Raw genomic sequence first — 10,345 nt, forward strand, 5'->3', positions numbered from 1 at the left:
TTTCATGGCTAAATTGGAGCAGCCTGGTGATCAATCTTCATTAATTGCACATTGCACCAGTAAGAGCAGAATGTGAAGGTTCAATTAGCAGGGTAAGAGCACAGTTCTGCTCTAAATATTACAATGCACACAACATTATGGGTGACATACCAGAGTTCAAAAGAGGACAAATTGTTGGTGCACGTCTTGCTGGAGCATCTGTGACCAAGACAGCAAGTCTTTGTGATGCATCAAGAGACACGGTATCCAGGGTAATGTCAGCATACCACCAAGAAGGACCAACCACATCCAACAGGATTAACTGTGGACGCTGTAAGAGGAAGCTGTCTAAATCGTTCCTCTGATTTTACTATTTATAGGTTTATGTTTGAGTAAAATAAACATTGTTGTTTTATTCTATAAACTACAGACAACATTTCTCCCAAATTACAAATAAAAATATTCTCATTTAATTCAATTCAATTCAATTCAATTCAATTTTATTTATATAGCGCTTTTTACAACAAAGGTTGTCACAAAGCCGCTTTACAGGAAAAACAGGTCCACGCCTCTTATGAGCAGCACCACAGAGATGCCAATTTTATGGTGAAACAGTGGCAAAAACTCCCTTTAAGAGGAAGAAACCTTGGAAGGAACCAAGACTCAGTCCGAGGAACCCATCCTACTCGGGTTGACCCGCTCAGTACAAACAAACAACAAACAAATAACAGAACAAAAACAGTACAGAGAATTACTGTGAACTATGGCTAATATAACAGGTACTAATTTATGAATATAAGAATGTGATGGGCACAAACTATAGAGCTATGGCTAATACAGAAACAGATACTGAGTGTGTTAACATGAAAGTTAACTCTTAGAGCATTTATTTGCAGTAAATGAGAAATGACTAAAATAACAAAAAAAGATTCAGAGCTTTCAGACCTCAAACAATGCAAAGAAAACAAGTTCATATTCATAAAGTTTCATGTTCTCCTCCACCAGTCTTACACACTGCTTTTGGATAACTTTATGCTGCTTTACTCCTGGAGCAAAAATTCAAGCAGTTCAGTTTGGTGGTTTGATGGTTTGTGATCATCCATCTTCCTCTTGATTATATTCTAGAGGTTTTTGGTAAAATCATTTGGTAAAATCAGAGAAATTCATCATTTTTAAGTGCTCTCTTATGTTTTTTCCAGAGCTGTAGTTTATAGAGTTTAATGTTCTACTGAATCATATTTAACTGACTCAACTGTCGTAAATGACTCCAGTATGAATCCTAATTTCTCTGCGAATAAAAACGTACGTAAAGCAGACTTTACCTAAAGAGAAATCTAAAGATTTTCCTCGTATTTCCGCCTCCACTTCCTGTAAATGTCACTTATTAACGTAATCTCGCGTCCCGTGTTCTCTTTTCTTCAGTCTGATGTAAGTGAACGTATTAATTTAGTCTAAAAAAGGGTAAAACTAAGGAAATGCATTGCAGAGAAGCTGCTTCCAGCTGAGAACACAGCGGCCGCCGTGGCCGAGCTTCCACAGGCCACCCAGAGGGACCATTCATATTGTTAAAATGCAGGATTTTTTATGAGAACAGCAGCCTGCGGTCATTTCCCCTTTGATGCTGGGAACTGAATTGCAGGAGGTCTTTTCAAGGCCCTGCATCGTGTACTGTTTAGTATGGACGCTGTGTAGCTAACTGTGCTGTTTCTATTTTATTTTATTTATTATATACATATATATATATATATATATATATATATATATATATATATATATATATATATATATATATATTTTTTTTTTTTTTTTTTTGTGACTTGGAAACCTTTATGTGCTCCCCGAGCTGTGCATTTGTGTTATATGAAGAGCAATAAAGGTTCGAAAGGAGATTTTTTACCATGCGAGATAAAGAAATCAAATAAAATCAATAAATAAACTCTTATCTCTACAGAATAGCGAGACAGCTGTGTTTTTTGTCATGTTAAATTACAAACATTATAGTCTTCTGTGCTCATTCAGTAACTCAAGACATATCTAACAGGACTTTTAGCTGCATGGATCAAGACAATGCTATAAACGGGAATGTACTTATAACCATTATCTAAAAAACAAGCTCTCGCCATGTTGTTTTATGTTACAAGAATGTAGCCATAAATATACACTTACCAAATAATTTATTACCAATACTATAATAATAATACTGGGTATTATCAACAGTCCCTTTGGTATTAAATCAGCTTTGATTGTTTAAGGCCTGGATTCCACAAGAACATTGGTCTCAGATGGTGGTATTATTACCATTATCTCAAGCAATTACTTCAAAAAAATAGAATATCATTAAAAAGTCACTTTATTTCAGTAATTCAGTTGAAAATGTGTAACACATTTATTATTATATAAATGTATTAAACACACAGAGTGATCTATTTAAGCGTTTATTTCTTTTTTGCCAATTAAAGCCCAAAAATCAGTGTCTCAGACAGAAAATTAGAATATTATAAAAGACCAGTTGGTACTTTTGGTACAGTGTGGGCAGTGTGCCAAGTCCTGCTGGAAAATGAAATCTGGATCTCTATAAAAGTTGTCAGCAGATGGTATAGAGAGAGACATGTCATCTGCTGGTTAAAATATGTAATTATGTACCTAAATACATACTAAATGTACTTTAGTACACGACTTATGGCAACTTGTGCTTTTGAGTGCTTTTTTTGAGTGCTTAACTTCTGCGAACTGAAGTAGATTTAAGTATGTTTTTTTTAAACACTTTTTCTCTAATACATTTGAATGCATACTTTGCATATTGATGCACATATTGTGTACACCGTAATGCTAAAGAAAAGTATATTTAATGTGTATTTTCATAAATTATATTGATATATTGAATTGAAAATGTTTTTTTTTATTCTTTACCTAATTTGAAAATACTTTTAATACTTTTAAGTATACTTCCTTTTCACAAGGGTTGCCTTGATTGTATTTGAATTGTAATAGTAAATCTAAAAATGAGATACTGCTTGCTTCCTTTCAGTCACATAATCTTTATATATAATACTTTCTGCAAAATCAAGAATTATATAAGCGTTTATTACATTATTTTTCTGTTTCTTATAAATTTTCCTCTTAGCTGCAAACAAAAACAGCAACAACACTGTGAGCAGATTCAGTAGCCTGTAATGCTAATGCTGCTGCACCTAGCCTTAGTGGAAAAGTGGAAATTTAAGCTTACTGTAAATAAACAAAAGCACTTTACTCACTCAAATAAACAGTTTATTTGACTTTAAAAGGAAATTATATATTTTTATGAATTACAGTTGTGTTTGCTTAGCTTTAAAGGTCTTGCGAGACCTGCTCAAATAGGAGGAAAACATGACAAAACCCCTGTTCCTTACTAGTGTTGCATTATAATCCGGTACGCCTTATAGTGCAAAAAATACGATACATGAAGCATATTCTTTGTCTATTACATTGTTTTTCTGTCTCTTATAGATTTTCCTCTTTGCTGCAAACAAAAACAGTAACAACACTGTGAGCAGAACTGTACTTCTATATTTCAGTGTTTTTATATATTTCAGTTCCTGTTGGGCATGCTCTGTTTACACTCAATTATTTATAAATATTTAAGGATATATTAGGTGGTTGTTTACAGCACTGTTTCTATGCTTTACCTGACCCCGCCTTGCTTCTGTCTTCTCACAGCTGATCTCAGGACAGTATATTGTGGGTAATATATATTAGTTTTTACCTTGTTTAATATGAACATGCATGAGCTGGAAAATGAATAATGACAAATCTCATATGTTACAGTAGAGCTGAGGGTAGGCATGTTTGACTGTGTGAGCGCGCTCATGTGTGTGTGTGTGTGTGTGGTGTGTGTGTATCATGTGATAAAGCTGTGTGCTTATAGAGGGTGCTTATATCCTGAAATTCCTCATCGCCAGTGCCTGTGTTTAATGCATTTTCCATGTTTATGTCTGACTTATTGCTCATTTTGCATTAACCCTTTAATGTAAATGCAAAAAATTGAAGTTTTAAGTTGTGTAGTTGATGTTTAAACAGTATATGACTATGTATGGGGTAAGAAATGCTCAGATATGGTTTTAAAAGCCTGTGTACCATATTTTTTGCACTATAAGTAGCACTTAAAATGTTTTAATTAATCAGAGCTTCTTATAATCCGGTGCTTCTTATGTATTAATTCTACCAGTCGGGTATTAAGGAGCAGTAAAGCCACTCTGAACACTGAAGTACAGCGTTATACAGGAGTTTCAGTGAAGTTTCTCCAGCACCAAGGCTGGAGCATTATTAGCATTAGCTGCTAACTGCATTAAGCGCTAGCTCTTTCACCATTCTGAGGTGAGTATTATTAGCCTGTAGCCTGCTGCTAACCCTGGCTAGCACTGCTGGAGCACTATAAGCATTACCCACTAACCCTGCTAAGCACTAGCTCTTTCGCTGTTCTGAGGCGAGAATATCGGACTGTAGTCTACACATTTATCATGTTAAAACAAGCTACGTGGGACAAACCGCTTAGTAATATTGCCCTGGCTTTCCAGAACACTCATGGTTCCTCAGTGTAGCGCTGTATAGTGGTTAGCTGCTAATGCTAATGCTGCTGCACCCAGCATTAGTGGAAATCTGGAAATCTAAGCTTACTGTCAATAAACAAAAGTGCTTTACTCACCCAAGTAAACGGTTTTCAGGATAGAAATCTGTGTAGATTAACATCCAGTGCTTGATTGACTTATGAAGAATTACAGTTTTGTTTACTAGGCTTATTTTAGCTTTCAGGTCTCACCACCTGCTGAATTAGAAGGAAAACATGGCGACACCCCTGTTCCTTACTAGTGTCGCATAAAATGCACCTTATAATCCAGTACGTCTTATAGTGCTCTGTCTCTCGCCGAGTACTGAATCTAGTTAGCAAGCTCTTCTATGACTAATTTCCTTTGTTTATTGCATTTGTTTATTGTAACCTTAAATACATTTTTCAGGGGTGTGATTAGAATGAATCAAGAGGTTATGTAAACATTTTGAGGTTTTGGAATTAGTGCATGTGAGTTTCATGGTTTGTCACTTCCATTAACCAAATTTCATTACTCAGTTATGTTAAAAATATACAAAATTGTTAAAGAAATGGATCAAATAAAGCTGGAGATTTTATCGTATTTATCGTATCGTATTGTTTGTTCATACACAGTCATACAGCTGTTTAGAGGAAAAAAATATTAAAATAAACCTTAACCAGTCTCTTTCGATCTTACACTGCATTTACACTACGCAGTACAATCGACAGCCCGCCTTGCTAATATTTGAGTGTATATGCAATAATAAAATCCAAGCAATTTAATAGCAGTACAGAATCCACAGGGTATATATATATATATATATATATATATATATATATATATATATATATATATATATATATATATATTTCATTTTGGAGAAAATAACCCTCTCATTTCTCCTCCATCTTTTTGGGTCTGATATTAATGCAGAGTTTTAATGCTGATGTACATGATGTGACTGCAGCACACTTCAGTGATCTGATTGGCTGTCGCTTGATCGAACTTGCTTCTTATTTGAATAAATTTGAGGGGAGCTTTCCTCACACTCTTTCACTCTCTTTCACTCCACTGCAGCTCCTACAATCCCTTTATACCCACAGCCACTGCCTTTCATCAAAGAAACAAAACCTGTGTGGATTTCCTTCATTAAAACTAAAGCGTTAGATTCTTATATGGATATAAAATTATGCAAGCATGCAGAAAACTCCAATTCAATGTGATAATTCATTTTTACTCTTCTCAGCGCGACCCAGTTATCCTGAAAGCATTTAATAAAAGTTAAAGGTGTTCTTCCACTAAAATCCACTTGTTCTTGTTGTTTATGAAATACAGTAGGTCTCTCTGAGTTGTTTATGATGCTGCACATGATGAAACTCTTCCTCAGCCTCTTCCTCATTGTCTGCAGCAGCTAGTAAAAGAAAATATTCTGAAAAAAAAAACGATCAGGAAAAGCACCTTGTCTACATCAACCCGTGAATTAGTATTCATGGCTCCGCCCACCTCGGCTCGCGACCGCCTACAGGCAGAGCTGAAGCCGGACAGCGACGTCGTCTCGTCAGATAGGAGCTAAATAACAGTGCTAGGAACAGCATGCAGTTCATTCCTGTGTTATTTGTGCGAATAACACATCAGTGTTTATATACTTTACCCAGTAATTCAGAGCTAAGAAACAAATGGTTAGAATTAGTCTATGGAGGAAAAAAAACACCACCAGCCAAGTACAATAGAGATAGGTAGGTGCTTAGATGTTTAGAACAGTTCTGTTTACACCAGTTAAAAGTAAAAATCCACCTCTGTGTGTAAGTAACTATAGCTTTAAAAAGGATTTCCGGTGGATTTTACGTTTTACTCTGAGAGACTCTAAGACTAGGTCAGTGGCTGAGCTGCACTTAGCAGGGCTTTATTACACATGTTGTAAAGTAACCCATAACATTACAAAGACTGTTATTAGTGTAAAAATGTCTTTATTTTAAAACGTTTCAAACTGTTGTCTGTCTCGCCCATGCCTCCTGGTGTTGCAGTGCTGTTAGCCAATCAGATGCAAGATGTTTGCATGTATGAATATTAATGAGCAAGAGCGGAATTGTGTCATTTCTCCCTGCCCACTCCTCCACTGGATTATATACCGGATCACCGGAGCTTACATGGCATTCATTCATTGATACTAGAGGCACAACTATAAATCCTTTATAAAAGCAGTCTTATTTTAAAGTGGTACCCAAATAAAACATGCTGTGCATGATTATTTTAATACAGTTTTTTCCTCTATTATATTCCATTATTATTCTGTAGTAAACAAGCTCATGATTTAATGAAAGCATCTAAAACAGACGAAACGGCCGCCAAGAAGACCGTCTACACCCTCCTGCATCAGAGCGAAGTCCTGCTCGGTATCACACTGTGAGCTGGAGGAAGCACAGCGAGGCGGGAGCATGCTCAGTGAGGATCTGAGAACAGCAGAGTGTCAAAACAGATGTCTGGCCAGCTTGCTTTACTAAAAATATCATTTAAAGCCCTTTGATTATTACATTTGTTTGCAGATTTGCACCCAAGCACAAGTAAACCTATTTATAAACTGCGCAGTACGCCAGCAGAAGTGTAATTAATGCGTTATCTTGGAGAAATTGGGTAAATTCTCAGGGTAAGACGTGTTCTCCGTTGCGTGAGCAGCCATACGGAGTCCAGCAGTGTCCAGACCTTTCCGAGCGACGTCTGTAAAACGTCCAAAGAAGCAGCAGAGCTACACAAACCAGAAAACAGCCCGACACCGAAACCACAACCGCTGCCGCCTCGGCACCGTCCAATCCTACAAAAACAAACGAAAAGAGTAATATGAGCATGTTAACCTTCCTGTTATATTCTGGCTCAAATCGACACGTTTTAATGTTTGAAGATCATACAGCTCTGGAAAAAATAAGAGAGCACTTTAAAATGATGATTTTCTTTGATTCTACCAAATTGAAAACCTCTGGAATATAATCAAGAGGAAGATGGATGATCACAAGCCATCAAACCAAACTGAAAAGCAGTGTGCAAGACTGGTGGAGGAGGAGAACATGATGCCAAGATGCATAAAAAAATACTTTCCACCAAATATTGATTTCTGACTTTGTAAAACTTGAATTTATGAATATGAACTTGTTTTTTTATTTATTTTTTTTGCATTATTTGAGATCTGAAAGTTCTGCATCTTTTTTTTTTTTTGTTATTTCAGACATTTCTAATTTTCTGCAAATAAATGCTCTAAATAAGAATATTTTATTTGGAATTTGGGAGAAATGTTGTCTGTAGTTTATAGAATAAAACAACAATGTTCATTTTACTTAAAAATAAACCTATAAATAGCAAAATCAGAGAAACTGATTCAGAAACTGAAGTGCTCTCTTCATTTTTTTCAGAGCTGTATACAGGCCGTGTTAATAGATAATAATTATGTATTATTTTTTTTCAGAGCTGTATAGACAGATAGACGGACAGACAGATAGATAGATAGATACTTTATTGATGGAAGTAAGGAAATTTAGCAAAATATGAAAATGGTACATCCAAATTATGGCGTTTTATATGTTGGTCTTTAAAAAGTAATAAAGTAGTGAAACATTAAAAAAGGTTGAACATGTATTTTTAAATGAAAAATGAGTGAATTATCCTAACTGAAGCATTTCCTGTTAGAAATAAGGAACACCATTGTTCCCACCAAATAGTGATATAATAATTAGTAATAGAGTTAGTAATGAAATATTCACACTTCTTGTTAAGTGAATCAAGAGTGTGTTTTTATTGTCTTGATCCAGGTCACCTTATTGCTGACTGTAAGGCGTGGCAGTCTAAAAAACCCATCAAGCGGGATAGTGGTGCTAAACATGTTGGTTTTGTGCAGAAAGCTACAGGACCACAAGCAAATTTCAATACAACTGACCCTAGCTATGCACCTTTTCTTTTGGAAGGTTTGGTCTCCCTTGATTCTGATGGTGCAGACTGGAAACCCATCACCATTCTTAGAGACACTGGGGCAGCCCAGTCATTTATATTGGATAGTGCGCTAAACTTCTCCGCTTTTTCTTCTTGTGGGGTTAGTGTGCTGGTTCGAGGGATGGAGCTGGGCTGTATGAAGGTCCCGTTACATACTGTTTATCTCCGTTCAGGCCTGTGTCAGGCCGGGTAGAATTAGGGGTGTGCTCTAAACTGCCAGTCGAGGGGATAACTTTGTTGTTGGGGAATGACCTGGCTGGGGGAAAAGTGTTTCCCTTACCTGTCGTCGTTGACAAGCTTGAAGAAAATCAGAGTGATTCCTCTTGTGAATTGGCTCCAAAATTTCCTTCTGTATTCCCTGCGTGCGCCGTGACGCGCGCACAGACTCGCAAATTAGACAATGACGTTAATCTGGCTGATACATTTATGCTTTCGCCACAAGAAACAGTCGATTTTGAGAAAACACTGCCCACACCTAAACCTGACACTCTTTCGAGTTCCTTAAGTAATGAAACTTCTCCTTATTTTGGTAAGGAAAACCTAGCTCAAGCGCAGCGATCTGATCCATCTTTAGCCAAGTGTATTAACGCTGTGGTGAAGGAAAATATTGTTCGCAGTAATGTAGCTTATTATTGGGATGACGGGGTGTTGATGCGAAAATGGTCACCAACCAAAATTGATGTAGGTCAGTGGAACACAGTACACCAACTTGTAATTCCTACTGTTTACCGTTCGCATATTCTCTCTTTGGCTCATGATCATGTTCTCTCTGGCCATTTGGGTGTTACTAAAACGTACGAGCGCATCCTTCGCTATTTCTTTTGGCCGGGGTTAAAATCGGATGTTCAGGCGTACTGCCTGTCTTGTTCGGTTTGTCAGGTTGCAGGTAAGCCGAATCAAAGTATACCTCCTGCTCCTTTACATCCCATTCCCGTAATTACTGAGCCTTTTGAGCGCATAATTTTGGACTGTGTTGGGCCATTGCCAAGATCAAAATCGGGAAATCAATATCTTTTGACTATAATGTGTGCAGCCACTCGGTATCCCGAAGCTATCCCGTTGCGTAACATTACTGCTAAGACCGTGACTAAGGCGCTCGTGAAATTCTTTTCCACTTTCGGTTTGCCGAAAATTATTCAGACTGACCAGGGAACAAATTTCATGTCCACGCTATTTTCACAAGTGCAAAAACAGCTTGACATTAAACACAAATTCTCTAGTGCTTGGCATCCTGAATCACAGGGTACCTTAGAAAGATTTCATCAGACATTAAAATCCATGCTACGCGCATACTGTTTAGATACAGGTAAGGAATGGGACGAGGGCATCCCCTCGTATTTGCGCATACAGTTAGGGGTCCACTCCGTCTCCTGCGTGAAGAATACTTGTCTGAGCGCACCGTGCCGACAAACGTGCTGGACTACGTTAGTGAGTTCCGTGAACGTCTCCAGCACGCTTGTAAATTTGCTCAGACACAGCTCGGCTCTGTACAGAAAAAAATGAAAAAAAGGTTTGACGAGAAGACAGTGCGTCGCGCCTTCAATGCTGGTGACAAAGTACTTGTGTTGCTACCAGTGGTGGGCTCTTTACAAGCTCGCTTTATGGGCCCTTACGTTGTCGAATCAAAATTGAATGAAACCAATTATGTCATTCGTACCTCTGACCGGCGCAAGAAAACTCGCGTATGTCATATCAATATGCTTAAATCATATATAGCTAGAAAAGATAATGTGGCATCGCCAAAAATTGGACACGAACAATCTGACCATGATGTGAAGGTAACTCCAGTTGCATCAGTTACTTTAAGCCCAGAGTATAGCTGTCAA

The 10,345-nt window shown here is 37.3% G+C and overlaps 1 protein-coding gene across 1 annotated transcript in view; it reads left to right on the top strand.

The window, feature by feature from the left end:
• drd2a (dopamine receptor D2a) overlaps positions 1 to 326 on the top strand; it is a 114,911-nt gene extending 114,585 nt beyond the window's left edge. The window contains exon 9 of the transcript XR_007425335.1: positions 79 to 326. The gene's annotated coding sequence lies outside the window, so the exon portion shown is untranslated. The remainder of the gene's footprint in view (positions 1 to 78) is intronic.
• The last annotated feature ends 10,019 nt before the right edge of the window (positions 327 to 10,345 follow it).

This window comes from Astyanax mexicanus, chromosome 18 (assembly GCF_023375975.1).
Source record: "Astyanax mexicanus isolate ESR-SI-001 chromosome 18, AstMex3_surface, whole genome shotgun sequence".
Taxonomy (NCBI): Eukaryota; Metazoa; Chordata; class Actinopteri; order Characiformes; family Acestrorhamphidae; genus Astyanax; species Astyanax mexicanus.